The sequence below is a fragment of the Lactuca sativa genome, chromosome 9 (assembly GCF_002870075.4).
Source record: "Lactuca sativa cultivar Salinas chromosome 9, Lsat_Salinas_v11, whole genome shotgun sequence".
Taxonomy (NCBI): domain Eukaryota; kingdom Viridiplantae; phylum Streptophyta; class Magnoliopsida; order Asterales; family Asteraceae; genus Lactuca; species Lactuca sativa.
This window is the reverse complement of record NC_056631.2, coordinates 77900378-77923730: the sequence shown is the minus strand read 5'-3', so window position 1 is coordinate 77923730 and position 23353 is coordinate 77900378. Positions and strand designations below refer to the sequence as shown.

At 33.9% G+C, this 23353-nt stretch overlaps 1 non-coding gene across 1 annotated transcript; it reads left to right on the top strand.

The window, feature by feature from the left end:
• The first annotated feature begins 1978 nt into the window (after positions 1–1978).
• On the top strand, positions 1979–2081 carry LOC111918078 (U6 spliceosomal RNA). Its single transcript, XR_002859089.1, has one exon. It is a non-coding gene; the product is annotated as a U6 spliceosomal RNA (small nuclear RNA).
• The last annotated feature ends 21272 nt before the right edge of the window (positions 2082–23353 follow it).

Below are 23353 nucleotides of genomic sequence, written 5' to 3'. Positions count from 1 at the left end.
GCATCAAGTCCTTACGTCAAAAGTCAGAGCCAAGCCCCAAATAACGTCCTTGACCATAAAGTTTCCAACTTTATGTTCTTGCATGGCCAAATAGTGCTTAATACTAAAAACCTTATCTACTTAACCCATTAAGACATAGTAGCACTTGCATGGAAGGGAATAAATGATCAAGTCCACATTTTTATGCCTCTAAGCACCTCAAAATGTCCGAAAGGACGACTTGAATGGATTAAAGTAGTTTATACTCAAAATAGCCAACTAATGGGACCAAAATGGCACAAATTTAGGGCTAACTTAGATCTATGCATATCTTTCATCAAGTTCAAAGTTTTTTTTTTACCTTAAGGTGATGACAAATGATGATGAGATTTTGGATCCAAAGAGTCATACTCTTCCAAGATGATCTTCTCTTCTTCCTCTCTCTCCTTCAAGGTGACCAAAACACACACTCAAAGCTCAATATGGCTCAAAATGGATTAGGGTTTGTTTAGGGACGAATGTAAGTTGGAGGCTTATGAAAGAAGGTGAGTTGGGGGGGGGGGGGGGTTAAGGATGTTTAAATAGGGTCCAAACCCTAAAAATTAGGGTTTATGGCTCACCCACGTACGCCCTGCATACTCTAAGAGTACGTCCAACATACGTGAGTTCGTCCCAATTATTACAAAAATGCCACTATGGGCCATTTTACAAAATTTCTCATGCACAAGGGACAAAAAGCAATATTTCTTCATACTAGTGTTAAAATTGAAAATACCTCATCATCTAGACGTTACACAACTCTCTCCAAATTTTGGGTTCTTACAAAGTTCCTACGATAAGGTATTTAAATCACATGTTGGGAAAACACTCTAGGTTTGAGGCCTGCTACCTGAAGGATGTTTCGAACTCGATACACCTTACTTGCTTGATTTCCCACTTTGTACTTTTGCAGTCAAAATGACAAGAAGTGTGACTTCACCAGTGAGTTGTCACCTCACCTTCGTCTTGCCATGTCAATTTGAGTACGAAAATATACACTTTTACTATAAAATCCGAACATTTAATAAGAATTGTCACTTCACGAGTGATTTGTTATGTTAAATTGGGAGTGTAACATGTTTATGGAAAATCATTGTTTTTTCATATTTTTCAACGAATAACCAACTTTGGAGCTAAAAACGTATGACTTTCTGACATCTAAATTCGGAGTGTAATATACTCATGGAAATTCTTTGTAATAAAGAACACAATGAAAAAAATAAAATGAAAAATGTTTGTATGAAAGAGTTATGATGGTTTGAAGCTGATTTTTTTTTTTTTATACTTTTCATCGATTAACCTATTTTGAAGCTAAAAGTGTAACTTTCCAACATCCAAATTTTAAGTGTAATATATCCATTGAAAACTTTTGTTACAAAGAACATAATAAAAAAATCATTAGTTCATATAAAAAAAATTATGAAGATCCGAATTTTAATAAAAAGAATTCACATATACGAAGGTCACATGTGAAATTGATGGCTCAAAATTAACATTTTTTATTTGTTTGGGTATTTTACGAAAAAAAAATGTTTTAAAAACAAACGATCAGTTTCTCTTATTTAAATAGGGATAATGACTTAGGAGAGTAATTAGGTTTCCAGTTTGTTCGTATTAGGTCACTAAACTTTTTTTGTGCATATTAGACCAATATGGTTGATATTATCGTTTAGAAATAGTCATTTTTATCGGTTTCTTCCTGTTTAACCGGTAAAAAGGACTATTTCTAAACGGTAATAACAACCATATTGGTCTAATACGCACAAAAAAACGTTAGTGACCTAATACGGACAAACTAGAAACCTAATTACCCTCCTAAGTCATTATCCCTAATTTTAAAGACATTGAGAATATATGACCATCAACAGTAAACTAGTTCGCTTAGAACTTGCGTCGTCCCATATCGACCAGAAGAATAACCTGCTACTTCTCTATATGGCGAAGCTCCTCATTTATAATCGTCCCTTCAGGGACATCCGATAAAATTGGAACGATACAAAGAAGATTAGCATGAACCCTACGCAAGGATGACACACACAAATCGAGAAATGGTCCAATTTGTTTTTAAACCCTTCGTCGTCTTCTCTGAAATCCTAATTCCCTTTTCAAATGCTAATAGAGTTCAATTGCAATTCTTACGTTTTAGTAGATGAACTACTAAAGTAAGGGTGATCTTTCTTTCTATAAAGTCTCGTTTAAGTTTTTTACTTTTCCTGTCATTAAGTTTCATGCTTTATAAACTTCCGTTTATGTGTTGTATATAGTTTGTATGTGTTTGTTTATGTGCTTATTTTTATTCATTTTGCAACTTCAGTTTCTTAGTTCATGTTGTGGTTTTGCTGTTTATAAAATAATAGATAATAGGCATCCTTTGCAAGTTCCTGTTGGTTTTACATTTTCATTCGTTATCAAATGTAGACATTGATGGGAGGTATCAAAGTGAGATTGTTTTTATACATATGGATGTATTCATGTAAACATTTAAATGACAAAAAAGAAGTTATTGATAAAATGTTGCATATTTATGTAATGAAGATCATCAATCATATGAGTTTTTGGACTTGGAAATTCTGGAAGGGTTGTTTGATAAGTTTAAATAGAAACTACTATTTTCAGTCAAACAAGTCAGTCACATTGATTATTAAGCATGTTTTCTAAATAATTATGATTAATGACTTAGGAGGGTAATTAGGTTTCCAGTTTGTCCGTATTAGGTTACTAAGGTTTTTTGTGCGTATTAGACAAATATGGTTGTTATTACTTTTTAGAAATAGTCATTTTTACCGGTTAAATAAGAAAAAACCGATAAAAATGACTGTTTCTAAACGGTAATAACAACCATATTGGTCTAATACGTACAAAAAAAAACCTTAATGACCTAATACAGACAAACTGAAAACCTAACTACCCTCCTAAGTCATTATCCCATTTAAATAATATCGGTTTACTACTGGCATAAAGTAATATCATGCATTCCTCATTTTTTTTAGAAATGTGCATTTCTAATACATATGAATATGGATATAAAAAGTCACAAACGTATGTCGGTGCTAACTGTTGGACCTAGGCTACAACTATGATAGTTGTTGGGCCTACAACTATGATGGTATGATGGATGATGGAATTTAATATTGTCCACTTCATTGATCTATTCTTATCTTTAAGGGCATTATTAGGTTATTCTATAGTTTGAAATTATTGTCATCTCATCGTTCCATTAACTTTAACCTTTAAATAAATGGTCTCTCTAATTGTTAAACTCTTCCACTAGTTTTTTTTTTTTTTTTTTTTAAATTTAACTAATTTTTCCTTACCTATTTAAAATGTTATATATAACTCCCTCCATTTAGTTAGTTATTTTTAAACACGTATTGTATTAAACACATTTTTATGATACCTTTAAAAATTCGTAAGATGTCACAAAATATTTGATAGATAAATTAAATAAAGTGACAAATTAAATTAATTACTAAATAAATAAATTGAAAACTAAAATATAATATAGGGGTAAATTAAAATATAATAGAAGATGAGGGGGCAAAATTAACAAAAGATTAAACTATATTAACCACTCAATATATTGAGTGATCAATAAAAATAAGCAAAAAAGTGATGTGCTCCAATGAAAATAAGTACTCATTTATAAAAAATCAATAATAATAAGTTATAAAAAAAAGCTTCCATTAGAGATTTATTTATTTTATAATTAATAATTTATATACTAAAAATTAGAATGCATTTAATAGTATGAAGTATTGAGAAAGACTAATAAAAATTAGAATATTGAGAAAGACTAACAAAAAATAATTTATATACTAAACAGAATATTGAGAAAGACTAATAAAAATTAGAATGCATTTAATAGTATAAAATATTTATTTTATAACTCTTTTTTGCTTTATCCATTTGATTCAATATCAAAAAGTACTACCAAATTTTATTTGTTTTCGTATGAACAAGTAGATTTTGTTACACCTAATAATATTAAAAGGTGATTATGGTTAAGTTATAGTAGTTTTATATATTGTTTAAAAGACAAAATTATAAAGATGATTATGGTGAAGTTATAGTACTTTTATATATTGTTTAAAAGATGCAGTTTGTCTCTGGATTTGTAGGAATATATCGATTCAATATAATTATCTCAGTCATTATACATTTTGTTTGTGGTTTAGTTTGTGTTTTATTTTATGTGGTTGTTTTTGTGAATTTATATGGTTTCTTGACTAATTTGACTATCTTATCATTGTTCGTTTTTTTTAACAGTTGGTTAGTCGTTAAAAGTTAGTATCATTAAGTTAATAAGAAATTGCCGACGTCTGAATTAAAACACGAGATTTTTATTAATTTATATGGTTTCATAACTGATTTGACTATCTTATCCTTGTTTGCTTTGACTCCCCCCCCTCTCTCTTTGTGTGTGTCTATATATATATATATATATATATATATATATATATATATATATATATATATATATATATATATATATATATATATATATATATATATATATATATATGTATGTATGTATGTATTGATGGGTTTGTTCCTTAACACACATATACGTACCCAAGAACACATACATACTCATAAACACACATATACACACACAAGAGCACACTCGATTTCAAATTATGTTTTTGGGTCCGAATCTCAAGGGATTTCGTTTATGAAACCCTGAAAACCTTAATCGGTTTCATTTTTATGGTCTAAATCGAAGGTGAAAGAGAGAGAAATAGGATGTGAACCGGAAGTGAAAGAGATCAAAAGAAGATATTTTTCCACTTATGAAAATCCTCAAACCCTTCATCAATTTTGTTTTTGATTTGCTGGTTCTAAAGAGAGAAAGAGGAGGTGAAGGCGGAGATAAAAATATGGGAAATAGAAAAAAAAATGAAGGCATATGATATATGTGGCGGATGTTGAGACCTAAAAAGAGGTCGACCATGTGGAGGTTAAAGGCAACACGTTGGAGGTTAAAGGTGGTGCAATAGAGGTTGAAGTCGACACTGACACTAAGGATTTTGGAGGTAGTGGTGGTTGATTATGGTTCTCAAAATGAAGAAAGAATGGGGATGAAGGTGATGAGTTTAAAGTCAAAGTTAGATGGGGGTATATTTTCAAATAATTAAATAAATATTTTAAAATTGGAAAAAAAAAATAAAAAACAAACAAGGATAAGATAGTAATTTCGAATCAATTATGAAATAAAATGAAACCATAAGGACCAACCATGTATAAAATAAAACCACAAGGACTAAGCGCCTAGTAGCTTAGATATTTATATTGAAGACAAAACTTCATAAATTGTCATTATTGATTTCCAGAATCTGGAATCCCTAACTTTAAAAAACTTCATAGGTTCATGTGGTTTTTATTTTCTATCATAGTTGTTCCCTAAAAAACTTCATAAAAGGTTCATGTGGTTTTTATTTTCTATCATAGTTGTCCCACTTAAAAAGACTTTTATGCCATTTTTACATTTTTATTATATTTTATTTAAAACCCATTAAAAAGACTTTTGTTTTTATTATATTTTATTTAAAACTCACTTAAAAAGACTTTTATACAATTTTTACCTTTTTATTATATTTTATTTAAGGGAAAATACCGCAAATAGACAAAAAATGGAGGTCAATTTCAAAATTTCGTCATAAAAATAGATTTTTCCGGCTATATGAGTTTTGTTATTTTATGTACTGGGGGTTTTTGGCAGATAAGTAATGAGATTAATACCTACGTTAGACCAAAGTTTAACAACTTAGGTTTACTGCTTCTGCAAAATTTTGATCGTCAAATATTGTTTGATTTGGTCAAAAGTAAGGCTAATGTGTTCAATAGTAATATATCATTGTAATTTTAACACCCGGTTCATGGGTATGTTATGAATATTTTAGACGAAGTAGATGTTCATCAACTCAGAAATATAATTTCTGAAACGAAGGAGATTGTACATTTGTATTTAGAGGTGTTTCATGGATTGGTCAAATAGACCGAAGCGGTTGACAAGATTGTACCATACAATGTTGAAAATGCTGTATCTGATAATGTTGAAGAGTGTCCACAAGAAGAAACTCTGGTAGTGAATACGATTCAAGAAAAAAAATTTATATAAGTTTGGAGACTGACTGACAAAACTTTGTCAGACGATGAAGAGTCAAATGAAGGATGGTCAGAAGATGAGTTCACACACGGGAAAAAAGCTTCAGACATATTTTACGGTCTGCGTCCCATACCTGATTGTCCTTGTAGCACCCAAAATCAGGAAGGCCAAGAAAGGAAAGAAAACCCTAAGTCAAAGGGTCAACTCGTCGAGTCTAGGGAGGAACTCGCCGAGTCGGAGTAGAATCCGGGGGATCGATTTAGTAACCGACTCGGCGAGTCGGCTAAGGGGACTTGGCGAGTCTGGTCTGAACAAGGAAAACCCTAATCCCGGGAGTTGTATCCTATATAAAGGGTGTTATGTCCCTTCCTCAGCCTCCATATCATCCTAGAGAGCCTGTAAACCCTAGATCTCGTGTGAGCTTCCATCATTTAAGAGAAATAACTTTGGAGGAAGGAACCTTTGAAAGGAACTTGAAGATCAAGAGGGTTTCTTCAAAGGAGAGGTGTAGATCTGAGATCTACTTCAGTTTGTGTTCATCTTGGAGGTAATAAGCTGCTATCTTCCCTCCTTTGCATCTAGATCTATATTGTTATGAGATTTGGGGGTTTTATGGTTGTTTGAGACCCAATTCGGTTTTGGGGATTAGATATGTGGTTGCCACCTCAGATCTAGTGTTGGGATGGTCCAATATGTCATAAAGCATCAGATATTGAGTAGTTGGTGAAGCCCTTTTGTCCTAAAGCCTAGCCCTAGAGTGTTTTGAGCCTAGATCTCTTTAGTTATACGTAAACTTTGCAACTTTACGTAAGGATTGGGCTTTGGGAGTATGGATCTATGATTTGGAGCCCCTGCATGGCTCGAAAAGCCACTGTATGGATTAAGAACGGGAGCGACTCGGCGAGTCACATGGGTGGACTAGGCGAGTTGGATGAAGTTGGGCAAAAACTCGGCGAGTTGGAGGAACAAGTTGGCGAGTCTGTTAAAGATTGCCTTGGACTCGGCGAGTCTGTTCTTGGACTCGGCGAGTCAAGTCGCGAAACTCCAAACCCTTCGAGTTAAGACTTGGATCAGTGAGTTGGACAGGTCAGGACTTGGAAATCAGTGGACTCGGCGAGTCATGGACTGACTCGGCGAGTCGAGTCGCGAATGGAAGGACTCTGAGCATATGAACTCGGCGAGTCGGTAGGTTGACTCGGCGAGTAGGGTTGACCTGGAAGGTTGACCTTGACCAGGACTTTGACTTTGACCAGAGTTGACTTAGTTGACTTTCGGGGGATAGTTAGACTAAGTGTTGCATTGATGTTGGTAGCTCGGGGAGCTAGTGGAGCAGGAGTTCAGAGAGTTGCCGGGCAGCAGCTAGAGGGGTTATCAGCAAGTTCAGCAAGTGCAGGTGAGTTTCCCTTTTATTTGCATGGGTCTAAGGCCACAATGCCGACGCATGTAGTTATGAGTAGAAGACCCGGGGGTTAGCCCTAGGCACAGTATGATAGAATGATATTTAGGACGAGGTCCAATGATAGCGAGCGGGTGCCCAAGGAAGGGTTTATGTGATAGTTTATACTTGTTGTCTGTGTGATACTTGTATGTGCCTGGTAGGGAGGTGAGTGTGGGCGAGGTCCCGTATCTCACCAATAGCAAAGTGTGGATGGTGTTCCACATCTCATTAGCAGCAGATCAGGGGCGAGGCCTAAGTTAGGGAAAAAGTGAGTGTGGGCTGGGCCCGAATCTCACTACCAGTAGGAGCATGGACGGGGTTCCATGACTCATCAGTAGCAGGACAAGGGCGAGGCCCAGGATAGGCGAGACATTAGGACAGGGTCCATTAGTATATGTTTAGCTTATGTGTTGTGATATGTTTATGTGCTATTATATGTTAGAGGGCGAGGCCCAGTGACAGGCGAGGCCTAAGTGAAACAGATCTGTATCCGAGCGGGGCTCGAAGCCAGGCGATGCCTGGAGCGGCGGGGCCGTTATAGCGGGCGAGGCCCGAGGTGAGGGGGGGGGGGGAGGCCCATAATAGTGGGTGTGGCCTAGTATGTGTAGTATGTGGTTATGCATGGTATGTGGTAGATTGGGGAACTCACTAAGCTTCGTGCTTACGGTTTTCAGTTTTGGTTTCAGGTACTTCCGGTAGCGGATGGAAGAGCTCCGAGTGATTGCATGGCACACACCACAAATTAGACAGCCTGGGAATGTTTTACTCTGATAATGAACATATGTTTTGGAAATTAATACTCTGATTATGTTTTGGATTGATGATTATGCTTTAAGTAATGTTTTATTAAGAGAAATTTTTAGTCTTAAGTTTTGGGACGTTACAGTCCTGATCCTATTGTTGAACCCGAACCATTTCATAGTTTAGGTCCAAATGATGATATGTTTGTTCGTCAAACATATGATAACAGACAACAACTAATATTTGCTATGAGTCTTAAAGCAACCAAGAAAAGTTTCAGTTTAAGACCAAACATTCTAACAAAAGTCGTTACGAGGTATATTGTGAAATTAAGAACTATAGTTGGCGTTTATATGCAAAACGCCTTGATCCCACTGATGAATTTGAAATCAGGACTTTCAACAATGTGCACAAATGTTCGTCATTACAGATACACCCTAATCATAAGCATGCTAATAAAAAGGTCATGGGTACTATATTGCATGAGATTATGGGAAAAACTCGTTCCAAAGTTTGGAGGCCTAATGAAATATCAAAGGATTTGAATGCTTTGCTAGAAATCAATGTAGATTACAAACAAGCTTGGCATGAAAAACAATATGCAATGGAACTGTTGTTGGGATCCTCTGAAGAATGTTTTTCCAAACTTCCTATTTATTTTCACAATTTGAAGAGGCATAATCTCGGTATAGTGGCCTATATTCAAACAGACTTTGAAGATTGTTTTGAGTGTTGTTTTTATGCCATTGGGAGCACAGTAAATACAAAAAACTTGTTTTTATTTAATATATAATTTTTTTTAAAATTATAGAGTGTTTATGTGTTCCATTTTAATATATTGCAGATACGAGCGTTCAAACATTTTTGTCGTAAAGTTATAATTATGGATGGTCCCCATTTGAAGGGTGATTTTAAGGGAACCATATTGCATGCAATAGCTATGGATGGGAAAAACCAGATACTGCCCCTTGCGCACGGAATATGCAAAAAAGAAGTCTTACTTGGACATGGTTTCTTGAAAAGTTGTATGAATGGGTTGGTGATTGTCAAGAATTGACTTTTGTAACTGATAGGACCGATGCTATTCGGGTTAGTATTGAAAATGTTTTCCCACATGATCATCATGGCTTGTGTGCTTTTCATCTACTAGGAAACATAGTACACAGGTTTGGGATAAATTATAAAACAAAAGTGTTATTTTGGAGGTTTGTGAAAGCTTACAAAAGAAATGTTTTTGAAGAATTGTAGTATAAATTTAGTTCTACTAGGCCGCAAGTAGCAACGTATCTAAGTGAAATTCCCCTTGCTAAATGGACTAGAGCATATTCCCTGTCGAAACGGTACAATTACATGACCTCGAACAGTGCAGAGTCCATGAATGCTTTATTTGTAGATGCAAGGAAGATGCGTATAATACCCCTTCTTGAGTTCTTCCATCGTTTTTCACAGGAATGGTGTAACAGGTGTCGCATCGAAGGAGGTATGAATTTAATTTAGACTTTAATTAGGTCGAATAATAAGTTAATTATATATATCTTCTTTACAAGGAAAGTTCAATAGTGCTAACGAGTGGGCTGAAAAAGTAGTTAGTAAAAATGAAGAGCATACGACAGGATGGTCCGTTTCTGGTGTTAAGATGCAATATATCAAGTGCATGATTTCAAACATGGTGGCATAGTTGATCTGAGGCAAGAGACTTGTACATGAAAATATTGGGAAGGAACTGGGTTGCCTTGTGGTCATGTCATAATGGTATTGAAGCACTTGAAAAAAACTAACTTCGGACATCAGGCTATAGATGCTTACAAAATGGAAACGTACCGAAGTACGTATGAGGAGCCGGTTTACCCCCTTCCAGAACCGTGTGATCGGGAGATTCCTGCTGAGATGATGGTTGCTAAACCCCCGATAATGGATACACATGAAGCTGGTACACCGAGAAACATAAATCGTATCCCGTCACAAGGTGAGGAACCTATAGTAAGAAGGAGTAGTAGATGTAATAGTACAACACATAATGCATCGACTTGTCCAACATTCGTCCCAAAGAAACAAAAAAAGGCTACAAAAAGTAGTACGACATCAGGTAGTAACACAAAAGGGATAGGGAAAAGGACACAAGGTACTCATGAGACAATAGAAACGCACGGGACACAATAGATGAGTTAGACGAGTGGGACGCAGAGAGAAGACTATTGTTCAACGTTCGATTTGAATGATTGATGTTGTATTTATAATTAATTATGCTTTGTTTTAGAAGACATTAATTTGTGTACTTGGAAATGGTGTGTTTATTTTAAAGAATATGGGTAATATTATGATTATATTAGTGCATCATTACTAGTAGAGTAATAACTAAAACTCGAAGCTAATACATACAACGAACCAAAAACATATAATAAACGTACTCCAGTGGAAGCGCGTATTTTTCGGCTATATTTTTACAACAATAGCCATGATATGAATCAGGGTAGACTCTTTGAACTACAAAGTCTATAGAATCAGACATATGGCTTATGAAACCAACTTCTGTATTATCACCTAAACATTCTTTAAGCCTCCTCATGAACCATAACCATGAATCATCACAATTTATGGTTCCCAAAGCAAAAGCTATGAGAAGGGGTTCATGATTTCCATTTAAACTAACCGCAATGTACATGGATGTTATGTACGTCCCAATTAGAGGTACATGATCAACGAATATGATTGGTATCATAGACGTGAGAAACGTATGAATTTGCAAGTGAAGATAAGAATGTTAGCTATATAACAACTTCATATAATTAAATATTTACTATAAGGGATTACATACCACGCATCCCAATGCCATAAAACAAATTTTGAAACGATTGTACTAATCTTTCGTAATGTACGTGAAGGTGTTAGGATTGGTTCTTTGCAGATTATGGAAAAAACTCGGTAGGGTGGAGAAACTTTTTCTTAATACCTGATTGACTGAACTCATCTTCACAACTTTCTCTACCTTTGTAAAAATACCACATAACCTATCTTTTTATATATAGTAAACCCTGACAGTCCGCGTTACTGACTTGTCAGTCCGCGTTATTGACTTGTCGGTCCGCGTTACCTATCTTTTTATATAAAGTAAGCCTTGTCAGTCCGCATTACTGACTTGTCAGTCCGCATAACCTATCTTGTTTATTTTGTTTAAATGTAGAGTTTCGTAACTTTTGTTGGTGAATTCTGTTTCAAAAAATAAAGGATAAAAACCATATTACATATAAATAAAGCAATACAACCACAATAGAAAACGCAGTACTAGTTAAAAATACAGGAGATTTTTCAAAGGATTCCAAGGGGCTTCAAGCTCGAAACTCTGTCCGTTGCTAATTGATTTGTATTCTTCTTAAGCTGCCTCCAAGATGTCTTCCTCAGTATCATTCACACGACCATCTTCAATCTTGTTATAAAGATCATTGAATAACACAACTTTTGTTTTCAATTCATACAATTTTGCTGCTATATCAAGCATGCTGCGATGGTTTTCTATGATGGTTTCAACATCAGTGTTGAAGGTATTGATTAATAGGAGCAAAAAAATTCTATCCTCCAAACTGTTGTTCTCGTTGATATTAATATATGCATGAGTTAGAAGAAAATACTCGTTAGCGGTCCATGGTTTTGAACCCATTGTAAAAGATACAAATTAGATGAACTAAAACAAATTAGATGAAGTGATACATAATTTTGAGTCATTTTATATAGACATGACAGTCCGTATAACTGACTTGTCAGTCCGTAGAGCTGGTTGTCAGTCCGCATAGCGAATGGTCAGTCCGCGTTACTGACTTGTCATTCCACGTTACTGACTTGTCAGTCTGCATAAGTGAGTTTACAGACCTCATAACTGACTTCACAGTCGGCATAACTGACTTGTTAGTCCGCGTAGCTGTTTGTCAGTCTGTGTTATTGAATGGTCAGTCCACATTACTGACTTGTCGGTCCGCATAAGTGGGTTGACAGACCTCATAACTGACTTCACACTCGACATAACTGACTTGTCAGTCCGCAGAGCTGTTTGTTAGTCTGCAAAGTGGATGGTCAGAGTGTGTTGTGAAGTAATTCATCTAGCTCTTCGATTATATTATCCCCAAAACTTTTGAATTCTCCACCTCTAAAGTATGTTGTGAAGTAATTCATACATCGTGCTGAATCATAAATGTGTACTTTCCAAATATCTAAATGTAGCACTGCCAAAAATCAATGGGCATGAGGAACGTTTATGGGGAATAGAACCAGCAAATAAAAAAAATTAATAGTCATTAATTCAGTTACTATATAAAATAAATAATTAATAAACTTAACTAACCATATCCACATCCTTCCATTTAGGATGGCCTCCGACACCATTTTCTATATTCCTAAGAAAATATGTTTTTCCGTTTTGCAAATTAAGTTCTTGAGGGAATATCGTCCACCTTGCGTTCGCCAGCCGTCTTTCCATGAGCAAGGCACTCCATATCACAATATGTTGTACATTTTAAGATAAAAATGTTACAGTTTTTTATATAAATTATTGTCTAAAAATGTAATTGAAAATTATATTTAATGAATGCTACTGAAGAAATTAACCACCCAGCGTCAGTAACTGCAAGTAACCTCGACCAAAACTCCACATCCAGTGTGAGCATATGCAGCCTATGTTTAGTGTTTAGGTTGGAAGAGATCGTATTCCATTCTCACCAAAAACTCAACGTACTGGAAGCTTCAACACTGTCGAGCAGGAAATGATTTGAAACATCATTACTCTCTTCATTTACAATATCTTCATTTGCTTTTTCAGGACTCTTCACTACTTTTTTTTCTTTGCTGTGGTGATTTTATTCAATTTTGGTGTGGATTGCAACTAAAATATTAACATGTTAAATAATTATCACTACATTAATATTTTAAAAATATACCAAATTTAAAATATGAGTTTTGTACCACTGTGAACGGAGTCCGTTGATACCATGGAACACCCCTCTTTTGTTGCGACCTAACAATAGGAGTCATTTCTTTTGTGTGATGTTCACCCACGTCCGATGACGGCTCAACATGCGTAGGTGTAGGCCCAAATTCCCCTTCCAAACCATGAGTACCTATATCATCATAGTCAAAATGTGTATCATGGTAATATTTTTCTTCCTCCTCTTCATTTATCATCTCTTCCTCCTCCTCCTCTCGAAACCCTCTTTCTGGTTCAACATTTGTGTCTGGTTCATCTTTTTTCTGTAATACACGGTCTACTTTAGAACTTAAGTCAGCCACAACGCCTAGTAGACACTTAACTAATGCCTTTGTGCTCATCATCTTCTTCTTTACCAATCTTGATGTGTCGTATGACATATAACTTGTTTCTATTTCAAGATGTTGCGAGGAAGAAGCATTTGTGGCAGATTCAGTCGAAGATGTTTCTATTTTAGACTTATACATCCTTCTTCGAGCAGGCGAGGCAACATCAGGTGGACTGATTCAGACAGGACTATGTTGCCGTGGGGAGGAATCTACAGGGTTAAGAGTCCAATTGACATAACGAACATAAAACGGCAACATCAGCTCCTCCGGGTTTGCCACGAAATTAATAGGTTGGTTGTTAGGCAGCAAAAATCAGATTGTTAGTTTAACATGAAAATACATTGGAATTTGTAAATATAGATGATTGTTAATATACAAAGCATACCACAGACACGTTCATTATTCGACAACATTGAAGCCAAGATAACGGTGTTTTACTTCTCCACGCCCTCATCCGTGGCAATTCTATTGGCATGCATATATAAAACTTGGTTGCCTCTAGGAACGTCTCCAAAATTCATATCTATGAAAAAATTTTAAGTATCGTGCTATTATACTATAAAAGTCATGATACAAACTTATTATATAATACAAAACGAAGTTCAAATTTTTATAGTATAAAAAACTAAACAATGATAACTATTTAAATGCATTAGAAAGTAACCTTAAACGGAAGCATACAACCAACAACGGTACACTTGTGTACTTTCTTGGATTCGGGATTGACCTGCTTCAATACTCTAAACTCTTCTATTTTCTTAAACATTCCACGCATCAAACGCAGAGTATATTTCTAGAAATATGTACCCCATGCAAACCTGTAATTTTCAATTTATTTATTATAATTAGTGCATTGCATACTACTGCGACAATGCCTGTTTTAAATGTAATACCTGTTCCAACCATCTATATTATCAGCAAGCTTGTATACTCTTGCAGGACTGCCCGTTTTAACGTCCCGTTCGTGTAGACCCTTCAACATAAAAACAAGTTAGATAAGCATCACAACATCTTCATCTTGTAGTGCCAGATAATTCGGGGACATAATCAAGTCTTCTAAATCTTTCAGCCACAAACGTGCATCAGAAATATCTGGGAACAACCGAGCACAGAGATTTGAATTTGACCGACACTTTTCGTCATGGAGTAAATCCACAAGTAAGGGATCACCATGTGGGATATGCATTCCTAAGAATATTCCAAAGGGGAAAGCTTCGAATAATACTCATTGTGATTGTGTTAGGCGCGGAAAATAGTCTTTAATGATAGTCCTCACAACGCCTTTCAAAGTTAAATCCGCTTTTCGATTGAGATCTTCGTGCTACACAACAAAAAAAAATCTTATTTCATTTAAAACATTACTAATTGAAAATAAAAAACAAGGTTCCAAAATTACTTTTCTAATTCGGTTTATGAAATAAATAGCAACATACTTTTTATATACAACTAAATACACAAAAGAAAAGGGCAACAAAAGCAGAAAAAAAAAATTGTGCAAAAACCATTTTTAATGTCATTCCGCGGAGGCCTCTCTATGGAGTGACCTTCACCTCCACGGAGACCTGCATTTCTTCGATTATAACATTCCACGGAGGTAACACATCACTCCGTGGAGCACCCTCTGCGGACTCACGTACCCCTCCGCGGAATGGATCATCCCAAAAATCGTTCCTATGATTTGTAAACCTAAAAATTCTAAAACTGTATACATATTCAATGTAATAAAATGGGTTTTCCTCTAACTTGAATCATATTCGACATTAATAATTAGATGGGAATGTGAGAAATACCCAGGAACCGTATCAATCGGCCATAGCATCAGGGAATTGGCGGTCCATCGGTGATGGATTTCAAGTGCTCTATACTCGATTTCGCCAGATTTGAAGTCGTTTGACGGTGTATTCCGCCGGATTTGAAGTCGTCGCCGGATTTAAAGTCTTCGATGAACGACTATGCGAGGCGATGCGGAGTGACGAACACAAACGGGGACCAGTGGGGACCAAAAGAGGACCCCTTCTTTTTTCTCAAATAAAAGGGTTGAAATTATGAAATTATCCCCTCTACGCGGAGATTTCATGGTTCCGTGGAGGTCCGCGGAGGGTCCTCCACGAAATGTATGTCTATAGCCGGAAAAATATATTTTTATGACTAAATTTCGAAATTGACCCTGATTTTTTGTCTATTTGCAGTATTTTCCCTTTATTTAAACAAAACTATTTTAACATAAAAAGGAAAAAGAAAATAAATAACCACACCCTCAGTGGCGAATCTAGACGAAAAAATCACATGGTTCCCATATTAAGTGAAGCCACTAAAAAAATCAAAAACACTGATGTGGGGTCCGGTCAGGTCGGATCGTGTACCTTAAAAAAACCGGACCAATCAGTTCAACCTATTAAATCCGATCACGCCCCACCGATTAAAAATTTTAAAAAACCAATTGAAAATTAAATGAAAAAAAAACATACGTTTTAATGAAAAACTAGTTGATTATTAGTCCATTGATAAAAACTAGTTGGTTATTAGTCCATTATTTTTTTCTTCTTTTAAAATGATTTATAAGACATTTTTTAAAAAACAAACTCAAAATAGGTCCTTTATTTTTTTCTAAGGTAGTTCCGAATTTTTCTACACTATATATTATGAATGAAATTAAAAAAATTAGGTAGGTCCTAGGACCCACCTTATGGCTTAGTAGCTACGCCCCTGCACACCCTTTGGGTCCACATCTCTCTCTCTCTCTCTCTCTCTCTCTCTCTCTCCAAAACACCTATTGCTTAAGCTGCTATGCGATCCTTACACATGCAACCACCTAATTCCATCTAATGTTTTCTTGACAAAAAACCATGTCGAAAAATATATTGATAAAATTATTTTTGTGATTTTTGGTCGATAAAAATTATCACAAGACTATGGTTGTATGTGTTGGTTGCAACCATGTCAAACCATCATCTTCATTCGGTGGTGCAGGAGACCAGAGAGTGGCCGAAGTGGTGTTAGAGTGTGCTGTTCAGAGCTCTATTTTCCCTACCCCTATCCTCCCATGTCGAATCTTCAGTTCTGACTCCAGCCTACTGCAACTAGATTAAAAGAACAACCCACGACTCCATATCTGTAATCAATCTCTAAAGGTTCCAAACCCAAAAAAACCCATTAAAGAACACAATTCGAAGTATATGAGAAATGCATACCTGTATCTCCGCATCCAGTCTCCACCAGAAAATCACCCATGCCCGCAAGAAAATGCCTCCCACCTGTTTCTTCTTGTTATCTCTTCATCACTAGAATATTCCTAATCTCACCAAAGACTGATCACACATATGAATTTAATTATGAAAGAAATTGTCGTCGGTGGTGGGTTTCAATGAGAAAGGGAGTGGCGGAGCTGGAGGATTACGATGGAGGTAGGGTGCTAAGAGTTTCATCTTGGTTTTTTCTTCATTTGGGTTTTCCCTTTTTGTTCTAATTCCTATTAGACATCCATTACCAAATTCTTGAAATCAAAGAGGCATGAACGATGAAAGAAAAATAGATAAGTGTGTGCTTTTGAAATAAAAAAAGGGGACATACACAAGCATGGCTTGGTGTATACTTGTTCGATTAGAAGAAATAAAGAAAGATGGTTCATACACATTGTTTTGTTGTTCGTCTTTTGATCTCTACAGGAATAAAATTAAATAGGTAATTGAAAAACCTAATGGAGATCTAGTACTAGATTCCTGATAAAGTTGATTTTGACTTTATTAAATCAATATCTTTATATGATTTAAGGAATGGAAGTTAAACATGCTCAAAAGGAAAATTCATTAGAAAAGGAGTGATGAAATTGGTTTATTTTCAAAGAGAGAAAGAGAGAGAGAGAGAGAGAGAGAGAGAGAGAAAGAGAGAGAGAGAGATAGAGATAGAGATGTGGACCCACAGGTGAGGTTATTTATTTTCTTTGTTCTTTTTATGTTAAAATAATTTTTTGCATAAAAAATATAAGATAAAATAAAAAGGGTATGAAAGTCTTTTTAGGTGTGACATGGATCAACCATGATAGAAGATAGAAACCACATTGACTTTCTATGAAGTTTTTTAAAGTTAGGGACTATATCCAAATTTTTAGAAACTATAGGGACCATTTATGAAGTTTTGTCTATAATGAATTAATTAGAAAACCATAGGGACCAACCGCGTAGTTTTGTCTTATTATTATGGTTATTTTTGTTTTCTAACTATTTTTTACTGGAACCAGTTGGACGAAGTTAAAAGTAAAATAAATAAAACAGAAGGGATTGTTGGCCACATGTAACGTGCTAGACCCTTATTAAGCCTCTCATATTTTTCATTCAAGGACGTATATGTCATTTCACAACCTTTGCTAACTATTCGTATGAATAATATATATGTGTACTCTCCCGTTACTCCACTTCTATCTACGCTTCATATCAAGAAAAATTCAACCAAAATCCTATGAGTAGAAAGACATACCAACAAACTGCAAGTTTGTACTTGTATGTGGTGGGAAACTGTGACTTTAATTAATCAGTTCATAGTAAGTGTAAATATGTATGAAATACTAACTCATGTTGTATTGTCCATGAACCATGATGATTCATCATTGTTTTTTTGTTGAATTGATAAACTTCTATGTATTTTCAACCTATTAATTAGTTTTTGTGATCAAATGTGTATACTTATGTTTATGTATCAGTTGATGATATATTTATTTTTATCGTAATATTTGGTGATGAAGGTATGTTCTAGAGATAAGGTAACAACTATAAACTCTACATAATCACTAAGAAAGGAAACATGAAATCAGATTGGAAATCAAACAGTCAAAACCTAGACATGTAACTAGAGATATTAGGGAATATATTATACCTCTAAGGCGAGGAGATGATAAGATAATGTTTGTATTTTCAAAGACTTATCACTAGAGCTTCAATCCTCCATCATGGACGTAGAGATATTGGCACAAACACAACTCCATTCCTTTTTCTATAGACGTTTGAATTATTTCAAAGAGGAAGGAGAACTTACTAGAATATATAATTTGGAATATTACATATCTATCCCTCAAGTTTCTCAAGTTATATAATTTACCCCTTTGTGACTAATTAATTGACTAACAACTTATATATTTCCATCATCAGTACTTACCCATAAACTTACTAGCATTTTAAGTCCAATATGGTTAATTAAGTTAACTCTAGGTTACATCCCATCTTTCAAAAACTGACAACAAAAACCATTATAACAATATTTCTTTAATTTGGATAAAAAAAATATATCATAATTTTTTTTATCATCATAACTATCTCTAGTATTAAATTAGTTAATTTCTTTTATTTCATCTTATTATTCAACTTATTTTATTTTAATCTTCCAAAAAAATTATTTTCACAAAAAATGACTAAAAATATAGGCCTAAAATCAAGATGTTAGAATATGTTTCGATTTGGTTGAGGTCTTCGTTTATGTAGATGAAAAGAAAGGAAGTACCCACATACACCCACCCTATTTGGATGACCGCATGGACAAGCCCACCCTATTTGGATGATTGCATGGGTGATATTATTGACATCCTATATAAGAAGAGTTATGACTGGATAACCGCATGGACGAGCCCACCTTATTTGGATGACTGCATGGGTGATAGTATTGACATCCTGTATAAGAAGATTTATGATTCAATATTGTTTTCTCATCCAAATCTCGTTTTTCAGATGGAGATAAAGTTTTGGGTACTTATATATAAGGATAATGATGATGACCGATTAGACTATGATGTAAGTTTTATATGTTTTTTTGTTATCATTATACAATAAATATTTAGTTGGGTTACTTAATCTCTTTATGCATGTGTTTATTGACAACAAATTATTATTTGGGTATTCTCTATAAAACCCACCCTTTTTATAAATCAAATTACTATGGTTTTAAAACATCTTCTGACATTTAAGTCAAGTTTATCCAAATCTGGTCCCAATTTTTTTTTCAGTTAAAAGTATCACTTTACAATGATTTATAAATTACATAAACTGGGTGCTACAACCGATACTGATAAAACCATGGTAATGCAATGAATATACCGTCTCTATAAAAACTACATCCAACTTTTATGCTCTAATAATTCACTACTATTAATACGTGCACGGTTCTCTAATGCTTCATACATGCACCTCGAACACATAACATTTAACAACAACATTGTCTGGTGACTTAAAGGACAACACATATAAACAAATTACATAATCATAAACACATATGATTCACATAAACATTTCAACTATATGCCAATTAATTCTTCATTAAAAGAATAATAAAGTGTGTACACTTTCTATCAAATTCTCGTCATATAACCTTTATATTTATAGATATATAAGTATACTAAAAATCTAATAATCCATACAGGCTTTCCTATATTCTATAGTGTTGATATATGGTCCATTAGCATGGCCTAGACAGCTCTGGCATGCCAGCCTTGCCTGGCGCTCCCTTGCGAGCCTTGCTGGGGACTCTCCTGCCTGCCTGGCCTGGCTCTCCCCTGTCATCCCTGCTGGGGACTCTCCAGCCGGCCTGGCCTGGTGCTCCCTGGCTTGGTGCTCCCTTGCCATGCTTTCCTGGTGCACGCCCGCCAACCTTGCCTTGTGCGCGCTCGCCAGCCCTGCCCAGCGCCTCCGGGCGGCATCGCCCAACTCCTTGCTAGTTGGGCCTAAATTGGGCTGGCCCAAGGCCAGACCTAATTCCCCTTGACCTAATTGTCCTCTATATAATGAATAGTATCTCCTCCATGGAGAGGGATCTTGCCCTTGGCTCAGCCACAGCCATATACTCCGGCAGGGTGGCTCAGCCACCACCCGCCGCCGTCAGCCACCATACACCACCACCAGCACCAAGATGGTTCTCTCTAGCTAAATAGAACCATCTCAGATCTTCCAGATGATCTAACTTGACCGTCGGAGTCCGCTCCCGGGGCACAGTCCCTGGGGCGGCTCTAACGGGCTTGTCTGTTGTGACCCCGCAGATCCGTCTTCGACGTAGAAGCACTCCCTCAGAGCAGGTGGTTCGGAGCCAGGTTGCATCATATAGATATGATCTATACATGATCCTTTGATTACATACTGATTAATCCATACGATTCATCACATAATTGAGACTTTATCAAATGAAAAGGCAATTAAACTCATTTCAAGTGTTCCTCGACTTCTACATCAAAAAGGATATATATTCGAAGTAAAGTCATTTTTTATCTTTTCTCAAAATATCACTAATTCCTAATCCCCTTGTGGGATATTACAATTTATCTTATTGTAACAATTTTCTACTTACAGGAACCTTTATCAATATTCTATAAAGAATCACATATCAACATTCATGTAGGAATCCTATATCAATATTTTTGTGGGAAATCTTATATCAATACTCATGTTGGAATCTCATATCAATATTCATGTAGGAATATCATAGCAATATTCCCGTAGGAATCACGTATAATTATTAACATAGGAATCTCATATCAATATTTCCACAAGAATCACATATCAATATTCCCGTAGGAATCTCATATCAATGTTCCCGTAGGAATCTCATATCAATATTCATGTAGGAATCACATATGAATATTCATGTATGAATATCACATCAATATTCCCTTAGGAATCACATATTATTATTATCGTAGGAATTTCATATCAATATTCCCGTAAAATCTCATATCAATGTTCCCGTAGGAATCACATATCATTATTCTCGTAGGCATCTCATATCAATATTCTTGTAGGAATCACATATCAATATTCTTGTATGAATCTAATATCAATTTTCCATTATGAATTGCATATCATTATTATCGTAGGAATATCATATCAATATTCTCGTAGGAATCACGTATCAATATTCCCATCGAAATTTCATACCAATATTCCCGTAGGAATCACATATAATCATTATCATTATCATTATATACTTATAAAGGAAGCATTTTTCCTTTCACCACATTCATTTGAAACTCCCATTCTTTTTTCCTTTCACCACATTCATTTGAAACTCCCATAACTTTTCAATTTCTTTATAATAATAATTATAATTTGTTAAAATAGGTTAAATAAATATAAAACCTAAAATGTAATCATATATAAACTAAATTTCAATATTAAAATATATCTTTATTTCTACTTATAAAATTATATTTTTTTTAACTTTTAACATATTATAATTAATTTATTAGTTTTAATATATTGTTGGATGTAAACCATTATCATTTAAAGGTATAATTTTGGAACAATTTGTATAAAATACTTAAATTAATTAAAATATAACATTACATGGTCAACTTGAATATAAATTTTTGTTTAAGTTAAACAAACCAAAGAATATTTTATAAATAGTTAAAAATGATAAATTTTGGTGTCTTTCTAATAATGATTATAAGTTGATTAATAAGGTTAAATAAATTTCAAATTTAAAGTGTAATCATAAATAGACTAAATTTCAATTTTAAAATAATATATTTACTTCTATTTATAAAGTTATGTATTTAAATTATAAAATATTATACTTAATTTATTAGATTTAAAATGTTGTTTTATGTAAACCATTTATCAACAGTTTGGACAAAATACTTAAATTGTTAATTTAAATATAATATTACAGTGTCAACTTAAATATAAATTTCAGTTCCGCTAAAAAAAACCAAAGAATATTTTATAAATAGTTGAAAGTGATAATTTATAGTGATAAATGCAAAAACTAAATTGTAATATCAATTTAACTAAAATATTTCCTAAATATATTTTTTATAAACTTTAAAAGTTTTCAAATAAGTAGCTTAAAATAATTTACATTAAAAATAGTTAAAAATAACTCTATATAAATAATTATACTGTTACCTTTAAAATCAAAAAATAATGTTTGATGTTTTAATTAATTATAATGATAGAAATTAAAATATTAAGCAAAAAAAATTAAAAAATTTGTTAACAATAACAACAACTATAAATAATATTAAATCATATATTATATTTAATTTTATACATGTGTATCTCGCGGGTAGAAGTCATTCAAACGATTGAGATTATAAAGTTATAATAGATGTATATATTATCATATAATTCAAAATAATCAGTATATTATATCAATTTAGTATATAAATTATTGTATCAAATTTTAGAACATAGTTATTATTATATTTAAAAAAAACATATATTTGTAAAAACTTCAACTATCTAGGAGTTTTTGCGCAACGCGCGGGCATTCGCCTAGTATACTTATAAAGCTAGCATTTTTCCTTTCACCACATTCATTTGAAACTCCCATGACTTTTCAATTTCTTTTTAATAATGATTATAAGTTGGTTAATAAGGTTAAATAAATATAAAACCTAAAGTGTAATATATATAAACTAAATTTCAATATTAAAAGAATATATTTTCTTCTACTTATAAAGTTATGTTTTTAACTTTTAACATATTATACTTAATTTATTAGGTCTAATATGTTGTTGTATGTAAACCATTATCATTTTAAAGCTACAACTTTTGAACAATTTGTATAAAATACTTAAATTGTTAATTTAAATATAACCTTACAGAATCAACTTAAATATAAATTTTATTTCAAATTAAATAACCAAAAGAATATTTTGTAAATAGTTAAAAGTGATAAATTGTAGTGTCTTTCTAATAATGATTATAAGTTGGTTAATAAGGTTAAATAAATATCAAACCTAAAGTGTAATCATAAATAACTAACTTTCAATA